Below are 13,154 nucleotides of genomic sequence, written 5' to 3'. Positions count from 1 at the left end.
AACTGGAGCTTTTCCATCTGAGCATGTTAAGTGCCTCGAAAAAATTCGTCTTTACGGACTGTTCTGTTTTTGACAGATTCTGCCTTTTATTTCGCATTGCCTCTTTTACTGTGTTTGAGTAGATTTCTTTGCTCCATTTAGTTTCAGTAGCCTTGGGTAATGTCCAGAAGTGTTGGGAATGATTGTATCCTTACTGAACATGTGAATTTTTGATTATGCACTAACCCTCTAATGAGATTGCTTTGAGTTTGGTGTGAAGGAAGTTTTCAAGGATCAAGAGAGGAGGATGATATAATATGATCAAGAAGAGTGAAAAGTCTAAGCTTGGGGATTCCCCCGTGGTTCATCCCTGCATATTTCAAGAAGACTCAAGCGTCTAAGCTTGGGGATGCCCAAGGCATCCCCTTCTTCATCAAACTTATCAAGTCACCTCTAGTGAAACTATATTTTAATTCCGTCACATCTTATGTGCTTTACTTGGAGCGTCCGTGTGCTTTTATTCTCGTTTGTTATTTTAGTTTTCTTAATAAATCGGATCCTAACATGCTTGTGTGGGAGAGAGACACACTTCGCTTTTTTCATTTGAACACTTGTGTTCTTCGTTTTACTTTTAATGTTCATGGCGAAAGCTGAAAACCTCAGCATTTATTTTTCATGTTCATGGCGAAAGCTGAAAACCTCAGCATTTATTTTTCATGTTCATGGCGAAAGCTGAAAGCCTCAGCATATATTCTTCATGTTCATGGTGAAAGCTTAAAGCCGCAGCACTTATTCTTATTTGGTTGGAAACAGAAAATGCTGCATGTGGTAGTTGGTATATTGTTTTGAATAATTTGATACTTGGCAATTGTTTTGAGCTCTCAAGTAGATCATGTTTAATCTCTTGCATCATGTAGTTTAAACCTATTAGTGGAGAATTATCGTAGAGCTTGTTGAAATTTGGTTTGCATGATTGGTCTCTCTAAGGTCTAGATATTTTCTGGTAAAAGTGTTTGAGCAACAAGGAAGACAATGTAGAGTCTTATAATGCTTGCAATATGTTCTTATGTAAGTTTTGATGTACCGGTTTATACTTGTGTTTGCTTCAAACAACCTTGCTAGCCAAAGCCTTGTACTGAGAGGGAATGCTTCTCGTGCATCCAAAACCTTGAGCCAAAACCTATGCCATTTGTGTCCACCATAACTACCTACTATATGGTATTTTTCTGCCATTCCAAGTAAATACTTCATGTGCTACCTTTAAACAATTCAAAACTTTATTACTCCTTATTTGTGTCAATATTCCATTGCTCATGAGGAAGTATGTGGTGTTTTATCTTTCTATCTTGTTGGGCAGACTTTCACCAACGGACTAGTGGCATATACATCCGCTTATCCAATAATTTTGCAAAAAGAGCTGGCAACGGGGTGCCCAGCCCCAATTAATTAACTTTCATTAATAATTCTCTTCACATGTTTTGCCCTGATTTATCGATAAGCAACTTAATTTTGCAATAGACACTCCTCCATGGTATGTGAAATGTTGGAAGGCACCCGAGGATTCGGTTAGCCATGGCTTGTGAAAGCAAAAGGTTGGGAGGAGTGTCATCTATAACCAAACTAAAATACATGTGTAAACAAAAGAGAAGAGGGATGATCTACCTTGCAGGTAGAGATAACGTCCTTCATGGGATCTGCTCTTTGAAAGTCTGTTTGACAAGGGGGTTAGAGTGCCCACTACCATTCGTTGACAACAACAAACACCTCTCAAAACTTTATTTTTATGCTCTCTTTATGATTTCAAAACTTAAAAAGCTCTAGCACATGATTTAATCCCTGCTTCCCTCTGCGAAGGGCCTTTCTTTTACTTTATGTTGAGTCAGTTTACCTACTCCTTTCTATCTTAGAAGCAAACACTTGTGTCAACTTTGTGTGCATTGATTCTTACATGCTTGCTTATTGCACTTATTATATTACTTTGTGTTGACAATTATCCATAAGATATGCATGTTGAAAGTTGAAGGCAATTGCTGAAACTTAAATCTTCCTTTGTGTTGCTTCAAAACCTTTTATTAAGAATCTATTGCTTTATGAGTTAACTCTTATGCAAGACTTTTTGATGCTTGTCTTGAAAGTACTATTCATGAAAAGTTTTTGCTATATGATTCAGTTGTTTAGTCATTATCTTTTTGTTAGCAAACTATAGACCATTGCTTTGAGTCACTTCATTCATCTCATATGCTTTACAATAGTATTGATCAAGATTATGTTGGTAGCATGTCATTTCAGAAATTATTCTTTTTATCGTTTACCTACTCGAGGGCGAGTAGGAAATAAGCTTGGGGATGCTTGATACATCTGCAACATATCTATAATTTCTTATGTTCCATGCTAGTTTTATGACAATACCTACATGTTTTATTCACACTTTATAATGTTTTTATGAATGTTCTGGGACTAACCTATTAACAAGATGCCACAGTGCCAGTTCCTGTTTTCTGCTGTTTTTTATTTCAGAAAAGTTGTTTTACAAATATTCTCGGAATTGGACGAAACAAAAGCCCCCGGCCCTATTTTCCATGGAGTGTTCCAGAAGACCGAAGAGGAGTCGAGGAAGGCCAGCAGGGGGACCTCCCCATATGGAGGCGCGGGGGGGCCCACAGCCGCGCCGTGACGTGGGGAGGGAGCCCCCTGGCTCCCCCGACGCTGCCCCTTCGCCTATTTATTCCTTCGTCCCCGAAAACCCTAGTACCGAGAGCCAAAATACCAGAACAGTTCCAGAGACGCCGCCGCCGTCAACCCTAACTCGGGGGTTCAGAAGATCTCCTCCGGCACCCTGCCGGAGAGGGGAATCATCACCGGAGGGTTCTACATCACCATGCCCGCCTCCGGACTGATGCGTGAGTAGTTCATCCTTGGACTACGGGTCCATAGATGTAGCTAGATGGTTGTCTTCTCCTATTGTGCCATCATGTTTAGATCTTGTGAGCTGCCTATCATGATCAAGATCATCTATTTGTAATGCTACATGTTGTGTTTGTTGGGATCCGATGAATATGGAATACTATGTCAAGTTGATTATTGATCTATCATATATGTGTTGTTTATGATCTTGCATGCTCTCCGTTGCTAGTAGAGGCTCTGGCCAAGTTGATACTTGTGACTCCAAGAGGGAGTATTTATGCTAGATAGTGGGTTCATGTCTCCATTGAATGCGGGAGTGACAGCAACCCCTAAGGTTGTGGATGTGCTATTGCCACTAGGGATAAAACATCAATGCTTTGTCTAAGGATATTTGTATTGTTTACATTACGCACAATACTTAATGCAATTGTCTGTTGCTTGCAACTTAATACTGGAAGGGGTGCGAATGCTAACCCGAAGGTGGACTTTTTAGGCATAGATGCATGCTGGATGGCGGTCTATGTTCTTTGTCGTAATGCCCTAAGTAAATCTCATAGTAGTCATCATGATATGTATGTGCATTGTTATGCCCTCTCTATTTGTCAATTGCCCAACTCGTAATTTGTTTACCCAACATGTTATTTATCTTATTGGAGAGACACCACTAGTGAACTGTGGACCCCGGTCCATTTTTTTACATCTGAAATACAACCTACTGCAATCATTGTTCTCTTTTGTTCTCTGCAAGCAAACATCATTTTCCACACCATACGTTTAATCCTTTGTTTTTAGCAAGCCGGTGAGATTGACAACCTCACTGTTAAGTTGGGGCAAAGTAGTTTGATTGTGTTGTGCAGGTTCCACGTTGGCACTGGAATCTCTGGTGTTGCGCCACACTACACTTCTTCACCAACAACCTTCACGTGATCTTCATCTCCTACTGGTTCGATAACCTTGGTTTCTTACTGAGGGAAAACTCGCTGCTGTACTCATCATACCTTCCTCTTGGGTTTCCCAACGGACGTGTGCTTTACCGTCACAAGAATAAACATGTATTAGTCCAAATACTCTAGCACGGTGTCATAGTTACCAAAATAATGGATAAGGGTAAAATACCCTTACAATCTCCCCCTTTTTGATATACGATGACAAACCGAGCTAGAGTCACATATAGATATTATGATAAGCTTTAAACCTTGATTCCATATGTGATATTAAGACAGCTCCCCATAATATGTGCATTTGGAGAATTTGCATTTGAATGCAAAGTGCACCATTTGTGGAATATGAGAAGCTCCCCCAATATCTTTAGGAAACAAGCATGGTATGGACATGTGAATATCAAGATATATAAGCATAGCACATAGTCATCTCAACATAGAGATCTAAGCATATATGTCAACACCCGGATTTTTAAGTCCAGATGCCTGTCATGCCATACATCGCAATCCCAGGAATATTGTTGTTGCGAGGCATAACAGTTGAATATCATAAGTCATCATTCATTACATACCATAGTCGTCTTACAAATAGAGATCACACGATCCCATATTACACACGAGTTGATCTAGGGATCAACATTCACCAAGTTCATAGTTTCATAGCGGAAGCGTAAAGTAGAAGGGACTCTCTAGTCCACGGGCCAACGTCCGACGTCGAAGGCTCCCTAGTTGTCGTGGGCGTCCTGCGGGTCGTCTTCTTCATGCTTGTGGTTCTGCTTCAAAATCCGGCCATTTGAATAGCCAGGGACACAGCCGTGAGTACTTTAAAGTACTCGCAAACTAATGCTAAGGTAAGTGCTAACAATCCTAGTAAGGGGGTGCTAAGCTCTAGTTTATTTTGCATAAAGCAGAATTTGTTTCACAAACATTTTTGTAAACAACTCTTTATGTACCAACTACTCAAGTGGGAACATTAGTGTCATTCCCACAACTCTGTTGTGATTCCAAGTCAAAGTCTCCATTCAAGTTCAAAGTCATAAGTCACCCTTCACCATTCATAGTTTTCGAAAAGTTCGATGACGGAACAGTATGGCCTTTCCAACTTGTCCATAACCGAGGACGCGGCTATTCGAATAGGTTTAACTCTGCGAGAGGTTGTACACTTGTGCCACAACAATTGCAATAGCTCGTCGAGGTAATCGGCTCTGATTTATCGTACGCGACGCGAACTACCAATCATAACCTTTCATTTACACACCCTAGTATAGGCACCTCTCCCCATGAGCTTGGCCTCCCAGTGAAGACCAACTGTCAACCTGGGAACTGCACAGGGCTTGGGCCGGACATTCACCTCATCGCGCATCATATCGTATCATCTCAGTTGTTTGTGGTAGAGGCAGCTTTCGGCATAACCCCGATGATGCTTGTTTAGAGGGAACCCATACTAAGACACACAAACTTCCAGCTAAGCCCTACCCAGATTCAGGTATTGTGGGGGTACGGTAAAATTGGAATGGTATCGCATCCGAACCCAACCATCAGTGTTTTGTAAAATTCACCAAGTCATTCACGAGATCACATTCACCTTCAAAAGAAATCATTCAATGGGATGCATCTTCATTCCAAGGTTTCAAAACTCCTTCAAAATCTCTCAATAGAATGACTCGTCATTCCAAGGTTTTCGAAATCTTTCCGGTTCCGAGCTTCCCACATGGAGTAGCCACTTTCAAATCAGCACTAGCATCTATGCAAGAGGGATGCTAAGTATTTGGTTTGTTTCTAGGCTAAGTTTGATACTCTTGTACTAGTCTAATACTAGCCAAGTGAATCATGAATCAAAAAGTACTTTGATAAAACAAAGGTAAATAGAGTTTGTAAGTACAAACTGGAAATTAAGATCATAAGCCTAAAGTAAATTAGGGGAAGGCTTTGCTCATAGAGAGCTTAGCAAGTTGCAAGAGTATTATCTTGCAACCAAAATGGTTTGCCTCAAGCTAGCTTGCATTGGTGGTAGCTTGCTAACTTTACTACTTTAGTCACCAACTTGTACTTTGACCAAAGTTAACTATAAAAGTAACCCATCTAGAAAACAGGTAAGAATTTGTAAAATCAAAACTTAGGATGGGTTCATATAATAAAAGGGTAAGAAACATGGTGCCTTGCCCCAAGGGCGTGCACCTTGCAAGAATATTAGTTTGCAAACTAAATATCTTAGCTTGCAAACAATATCACCTTGCAAAGGTAATTTCTATCAGTGCTAGCTTGCCTTGGTTGAAGTGAGGGTCCAAGTCCTTTTCTCCTTCCTTGTTGTAGAAGTCCACCTCTTCCTGGTGGTCTCCGGTACTAGCGTCTAAAATACGAATACGGGATACACAATCATCATACCAAACTTACATACTAACTAATCTCATACCAGCTTCACACAACTTAACTAGCATCCCACACTACTATTAAGTGGGTGGAGGTGTTCCTCTTATTCAAGAAAAACAATTTCCTCTCATACTAACTTAGGTGTTACTTTTAATTACTTAGAGAAATAATTTCCTCTCATTACTTTATTAAGATTTAATTTCTCTTATGAACACAATATGACCTAGGTTGACTAAGGTCAACCTCTTCATACTCCTCATTTGAGAAAAATGATTTAAATGAGGTTTCATACCTCATACAATTTAATCCTAACAAGGGTAATGATTTAAGGTCACCCAATACTCAATATGAGATTATATAGACCATGGTCCATACCTCATGTTGAAATACTTGGGACCAAGATTTAAATGAGAGAGAAACCTCTCATAAGATTTAACACATAGTTGTAACTAGGTTAGCAACTACCATTGAGGTGATTGCACCACCTCAACAATTCATTGGTTATTCTAACAATACTTGTACTCACACCAATACTACACTTAGAGTGCATTGGTTGTGTGGCTTGAGGAAAATAATCTCCTCTCCTTACATGTAAGTGATAGTTTCCATCTAGTGTTTGAGAAATACCTTTCTCTTACTGAAAACTTCTTAAGATTTAATTTCTCCAACATTCATGCATGAAATCAAGTTGACCAAAGTCAACCATTCATCATCATAAATTGAGAAATAGATTTAAATGAGATAAAATACCTCATTCCATTTAATAACACTACCTATGATTTAAATCTCTTAGTAATTCATATAGGTGAGTTTGGCCAGGGGTCCAAACATCACATGAATTCCTTTGAGATAAGATTTAAATGAAGCATAAGACTTCATATGAATTACTTAATAATTTCGGACAATATCAACTAGTTAAACTAGCCATATTGCACATTTCTTAAACTAGGGCAAGATCATGCAAAGTGACCACACCATTTTATTTCATAAACAATTAGTGCAAGTCAAAAGTGAGCTAAAGGAGTTGGAATTTACTCAATAGCTATTTTGGTTGATTTTTAAGAATTATTCTAAGGCAGAAAAGTCCCTGGCTTGTTATTTTTGTCAGATTAATTCTACAAAGAGGTTGACCATGAGGCCAGTGGCATTGGGTAGATATTTTCCTAAGCTTTCCAACGGTATAAAATTCACTAGATTTGGTTTAGCCAATTTGAAATGGTTGAATTTCAAAGTGGAGGCGATATTACAATTATTTGAAAAAGTTTAAAACCAATTTGAACTAGTCGGGACTGGCGGGAAAGCCGAATGGACTGAAAGATTTAAACATGGCCCAAGCCAGCCCGGTAACGTTTCGGGCCAGCTGACAAAGGGGCCCGCGCGTCAGTGACGGTGGCTTACCGAATCGGTACGCGCGAGTGGTGGCCGTGCGATCAGATCAAGATCCAACGGCGGGGGATCGTCGTCGTCGTCGACGAGAGGCAGACGCGGGCACGGCGGAGGTAGGGGGTCGGAGCGGTCGTCGGAGCTCCGGCGGTCGACGGCGAGGTGCGCAGCGACGTTGTCGAAGACGGCGGTCCTCCCGGTAGCGGTGGCGTCTCGGGGAGGGCTCCAATCGGCGGCGGCGTCTGCGTCGGCTTGCGGGTCTCCGGCGTGCAATTGGAGGGCTCTGGTGGGTAATTGAGGGAGAGAGATGGTCGAGGAGGATCAGAAGAGAGAGGGAAGCAAGTTTGGTGTGGAGATGGAGGCGGGATCGTCCTCCTTTTATAGCGACGCGAGGTGGCCGGAGGTGCGCGGCGGAGCCGGCGCATGGTCGCGGTGTTTCCGGCGAGTAATGGGGATGGGCGAGGGCGGAGTTAGGTAGGCGAGATCCGGGCGAAGCTAACGAGCGTGATGGCGAGGTGGGGGACGGTCGCGGCGACGACGCATTGCGTCCGTGCTTGCGGCGGCGTTCACGGGATCGTGTCGACGTCTCCGGCGGCGGTGGTCCAGGGCCGTGGTTGCGAGCGTGTCTGGTGGATTCGCGGTGCGGCGCTGATGCTCAGGGAGAAGAGAGGGGGCCAGGGATGGAGCGGGGCGGCGAGTCGATGGTTGGCCGCGGTGCGCGCGTCGGCAGACATGCAATGGCATGGCCATGCCGCTCCTGTCGCACCAGTGCGTCGTGGGTGCGTGCTGGCCTGGGTTCTGTGGTCCACCTTTCGACTAATGGCGCGTATGAGCTTGCTCAGGGGACCAAGGGGAGGCAGTAGGGCAAGGTGGTCGGTGCTAGAGTGAAGAGAAGAGAGGGGGAGCAAGAGGGTATGTCCATGGCCGGCATGGCCATGGCTAGGCCATGTGTAGCTAGCTCCTCTAGGGTTTTTGTGTGTTGTAGGGTGAGAGGGGACAAGGGAACAGAATGGTGTAGGTTGGGGTAGATTATGGGTAGTGTAGGACACTATTTCAAATAGTGTGTGTGGTTCCCTATTTATGTTTCATCAAATTTTGCCCAAATTTGAATTGGCTCAAAAGGTTGACAATTTTGAAAGGGGTGTAATTGGTTTGGTTCTAAATGACCAGAGGCAAAGAAAGGTGGTGGTGGAATTTAGAAAATCGAAATATAGCAAATTCCCTAAGTGGGAGATTGTTCCACTTAATTAAAAGTGCCAACTTTGGATGAGCCTAGCAATTGATTAATAAGGATTTTGGCAGGGTGGTCTTTACAAAGGTTGCTCACCTTGATGTCCTCTTGGATGACATGCAAAGAGTTGGGAAAGTCTAGTTTGAAAAACTTGAAATGGAGAGGCTCAAAGTAGGGACCAGAATACTTATGGCAGATTTGACCATTATTGCATGTGATCCCCAATTGAGTTTGAAATTGATTTGAATTGGGTTTCTTGGATTCCAAAAGTTGTAATAGATGTTTAGCATCATTATACAACTAATGGTGAAGGCCAAAATGGGCTAGGGTCAAAATTTAGAAAAATGGCATAAGCCCTATGTGAGGTTTTGTGAATTTCTAACTATTTAAACTTTTATTTTTCTTGGCCTTGCTTTGACAAGGGTGAGGTTTTATTTGGTGTTAGATGAAGTTGGATGAAAGGTTCCAACCATTTTGAGGCAAGGTTGGTGCCTAGATCAAGAGTTGATAAATTGGCCCTATGTGTATGTGAGGAAAATGGAAATATCCCACTATTGGGTTTCTCTCCATTTGATTGGACTTGACTTGACTCCAATGTCATTCTTATTAGTTTAGAAGCAATTTCAAACCATTGAAACCATTCCAAGAGGTCTAGCTCAAAGATTTGTAAAATTGGCCAAAACACATAGGAGATGACAAGTCAATTTTTCTTATTCTTGTAAGGTGCTCCCCTTGCTTTACTTGAGCAAGGTGGAGGGTCAAGTTAAGGTTAGATTGGGTTCAGAGATGGTTTCACACCATTTGGTAAAAGTAGAAGGGCATAGGACAAGAATTGGTGAAAATGGCTACGGGTCACATATGCCTCTATGCATATGTGGCACTTGATTTTTATTGAACTTGGCTTGACCCAATTGATGTTGTTGAGAGTTGAAAAGGTATATAGGAGTGATCCACCCATTCCACTTCAAGTCTAGGGTCAAGATCCTCAATTTCACAAATTGATATTTTGCTCTCATATACCTCTATGGCATTATTACTCTCTTTTTGAAAACCTTGTGTTCCACTTTGGATTGTGTTGGAAAAGTACTAGATAAGGTTTAAGAATACTTTCCAATTCTCTACATAAAGTAGAAAGGCCTAGGGGAAGTTTTACAAAATAGCCATAGGCATATATGCTTCTTTCTAAAATAAGATTTTTCCTTTTTATTCTATTTTTCAAAGATTGATGTCAAGAGGGATGTGGTTTAGGGTTTAACAAGTTTTACAATGGTTCACTACCATTTAGTAAAATAAGAGAAGGTAGGGTTCAATATTTACCTATTAGGGCTATAGGCCCACATATAGCTTTCTTCTATTTTGGGTTTCTCAAAACCAGATCCAAATGATTTTGGAAAAGGTTTAGGGTTCTTCTTATTTGATTTCTTTCTCTTTTTGTTTTTATTTGGTTTGTGATCTTCACTTGATCACTCTAGGGTTTGAGGGTGTATCACATAAGTATACCACACTCATCAAGGCAAGAACACAAGTAATAGGTAGGAGCACTAGGCATAACACTCTAATTCGAGAAAAGTTTTTGTTGGTCCTCATTTTTGGAAAAAGGAAAATTCATTTACGCTTTGTTTTGAAATTTGGGATGTTACAAACCCTTCCCCTTAAACAAATCTCGTCCCGAGATTTTAAGAGGAGTTAGGTTCCTAAGAGAGATTGGGTGATATGATTTAGCAGGAAACATACTTGGCATATTCTGAGATGCTTCTTGTGCCTCGGTGGTCTTCAGGTTGTAGTAGCGACCGTTGCGGTTGTTCGGGTAGTTTGGAGCAAAATTTCTTCTAGTTGCGAAACGGCGCTGCTGCTGTGCAGGTGCAGCGGGGTTGGCAGCGATCTTGGCAAGCTTCTTGGGGCATTCATTGGAGTAATGACCCACGAGTTCCACATGCATAGCAGGTTACCGTTGCCTTGTCGTTTTGTGTAATAGGTACGAGCATTGCTTCCAGTTCTTGGGGCTTTGTTGGCGGCTTTCACCTGGACACTTGGTTAGAGTAGTGACCAGTAACACCACATGCGTAGCAAGTCACATCGGAATTGGCTGCGGGGGCATGGTGGGGTATTGGGAGGAGCCGTTCTAGTGATGCTATCTTCACGCGGAGGCGGGCAATGAGGTAGTCCTTCTTGGCTTGCTGATGGCGAAGTGCCTTGCGCTCCATTGCAAGGATGTTGATGGCGTCAGTCATCTTGGCGTGCTCAGGGGGTATCTGATTTGCTTGGGCACGGGAGTTGTTGCGGGTAGGAGGGGCCATCTGAACATTGAAGTAGATGATAAGGTAAGAGGGAAACTTCTATGGTTTGTTTGAGTTAAAATTCACAAAGTTCAAAAATTGAAAACTTGGGTAGTGTTGAAGGGGGTAAAAACCAGCAACACCTTTTCATTCATACCAAACATCACACATTACAAATCTAACACACCGTTGGTTTGAAGAACCATTCATTCGTTCTACGATACAAGGGGATCCTGATACAACTCACACCTACTTCGGTCTTTGGGGTGATACTACTCTTCCGGGTGGAATCTTCTTCTTCACGGGTGAGATGCTTGACGATAGGCGAGGGCGTTGTCCAAATCCCTGCGGGTTTTGTACTTGCTGAAGTCCTGAGGTGCTTCATAGGGATTCATCTTTGGTTGTGGTGGGGGCATGGTCATTGGTTCTCCCCGGGGTCATGTCTTGGGTAGTAGATGAAGCGAGTGTTCTTGATTTTGTCCTTATTTTGTCCACACAGACGAAAAATTGCTTCTTGCATTGCTTCGGCTAGTCCTTCCTTCCAGGTGTTTCCTGTTACAGCAATCCAAATGGTTTCCCATACCGGGGCATCAAGCTTTCTTCGTAGATCAGTAGAAACGTCCCACTGAGGCGGTTCTCCTGCCTTTGCCTTGAGTGGCATTCCGAAGAACTTAGGGTATGGGTGTCCTAGATAATCCACTAGTTGCTTCAACTCTTTTTCGAACTTGAGGTCGCCTTCGGGACCAAGCTGATAGGACTCCCATTGGTACGTCATCTGTGAGCAAAGAGGAGTAAATTAGAGAAGTAGTCAAGTGTGCAAGTTTTTATGTAGGCTTGCAAGAAAGTAGAGTATGTCTTTCTCATTTTTGGCAAGGAATCTCAAAGGTAAGGGTAAGAACAAGTTTTCACAAATATTCACTTCATTGGTTTTTGAAACTAAGTTTTTCAGACGTCCATTCTAACTAGGGTCTCCTAAGGTCAAACAATGGCTCTGATACCAACTTGTCAACACCCGGATTTTTAAGTCCAGATGCTCTGTCATGCCATACATCGCAATCCCGGGAATATTGTTGTTGCGAGGCATAACGGTTGAATATCATAAGTCATCATTCATTACATACCATAGTCGTCTTACAAATAGAGATCACACGATCCCATATTACACAGAGTTGATCTAGGGATCAACATTCACCAAGTTCATAGTTTCATAGCGGAAGCGTAAAGTAGAAGGGACTCTCTAGTCCACAGGCCAACGTCTGACGTCAGAAGGCTCCCTAGTTGTCGTGGGCGTCCTGCGGGTCGTCTTCTTCATGCTGTGGTTCTGCTTCAAAATCTGGCCATTTGAATAGCCAGGGACACAGCCGTGAGTACTTTAAAGTACTCGCAAACTAATGCTAAGGTAAGTGCTAACAATCCTAGTAAGGGGGTGCTAAGCTCTAGTTTATTTTGCATAAAGCAGAATTTGTTTCACAAACATTTTTGTAAACAACTCTTTATGTACCAACTACTCAAGTGGGAACATTAGTGTCATTCCCACAACTCAGTTGTGATTCCAAGTCAAAGTCTCCATTCAAGTTCAAAGTCATAAGTCACCCTTCACCATTCATAGTTTTCGAAAAGTTCGATGACGGAACAGTATGGCCTTTCCAACTGTCCATAACCGAGGACGCGGCTATTCGAATAGGTTTAACTCTGCAGAGGTTGTACACTTGTGCCACAACAATTGCAATAGCTCGTCGAGGGTAACCGGCCCTGATTTATCGTACGCGATACGCGAACTACCAATCATAACCTTTCATTTACACACCCTAGTATAGGCACCTCTCCCCATGAGCTTGGCCTCCCGGTGAAGACCAAGCTGTCAACTCGGGAACCGCACGGAGGCTTGGGCCGGACATTCACCTCATCGCGCATCATATCGTATCATCTCAGTTGTTTGTGGTAGAGGCAGCTTTCGGCATAACCCCGATGATGCTTGTTTAGAGGGAACCCATACTAAGACACACAAACTTCCAGCTAAGCCCTACCCAGATTCAGGTATTGTGGGGGTACGGTAAAATTGGAATGGTA

The sequence above is a fragment of the Lolium rigidum genome, chromosome 2, assembly GCF_022539505.1.
Source record: "Lolium rigidum isolate FL_2022 chromosome 2, APGP_CSIRO_Lrig_0.1, whole genome shotgun sequence".
NCBI lineage: Eukaryota > Viridiplantae > Streptophyta > Magnoliopsida > Poales > Poaceae > Lolium > Lolium rigidum.
The sequence above is the reverse complement of the archived record's forward strand: the minus strand, read 5'-3'. Positions refer to the sequence as shown.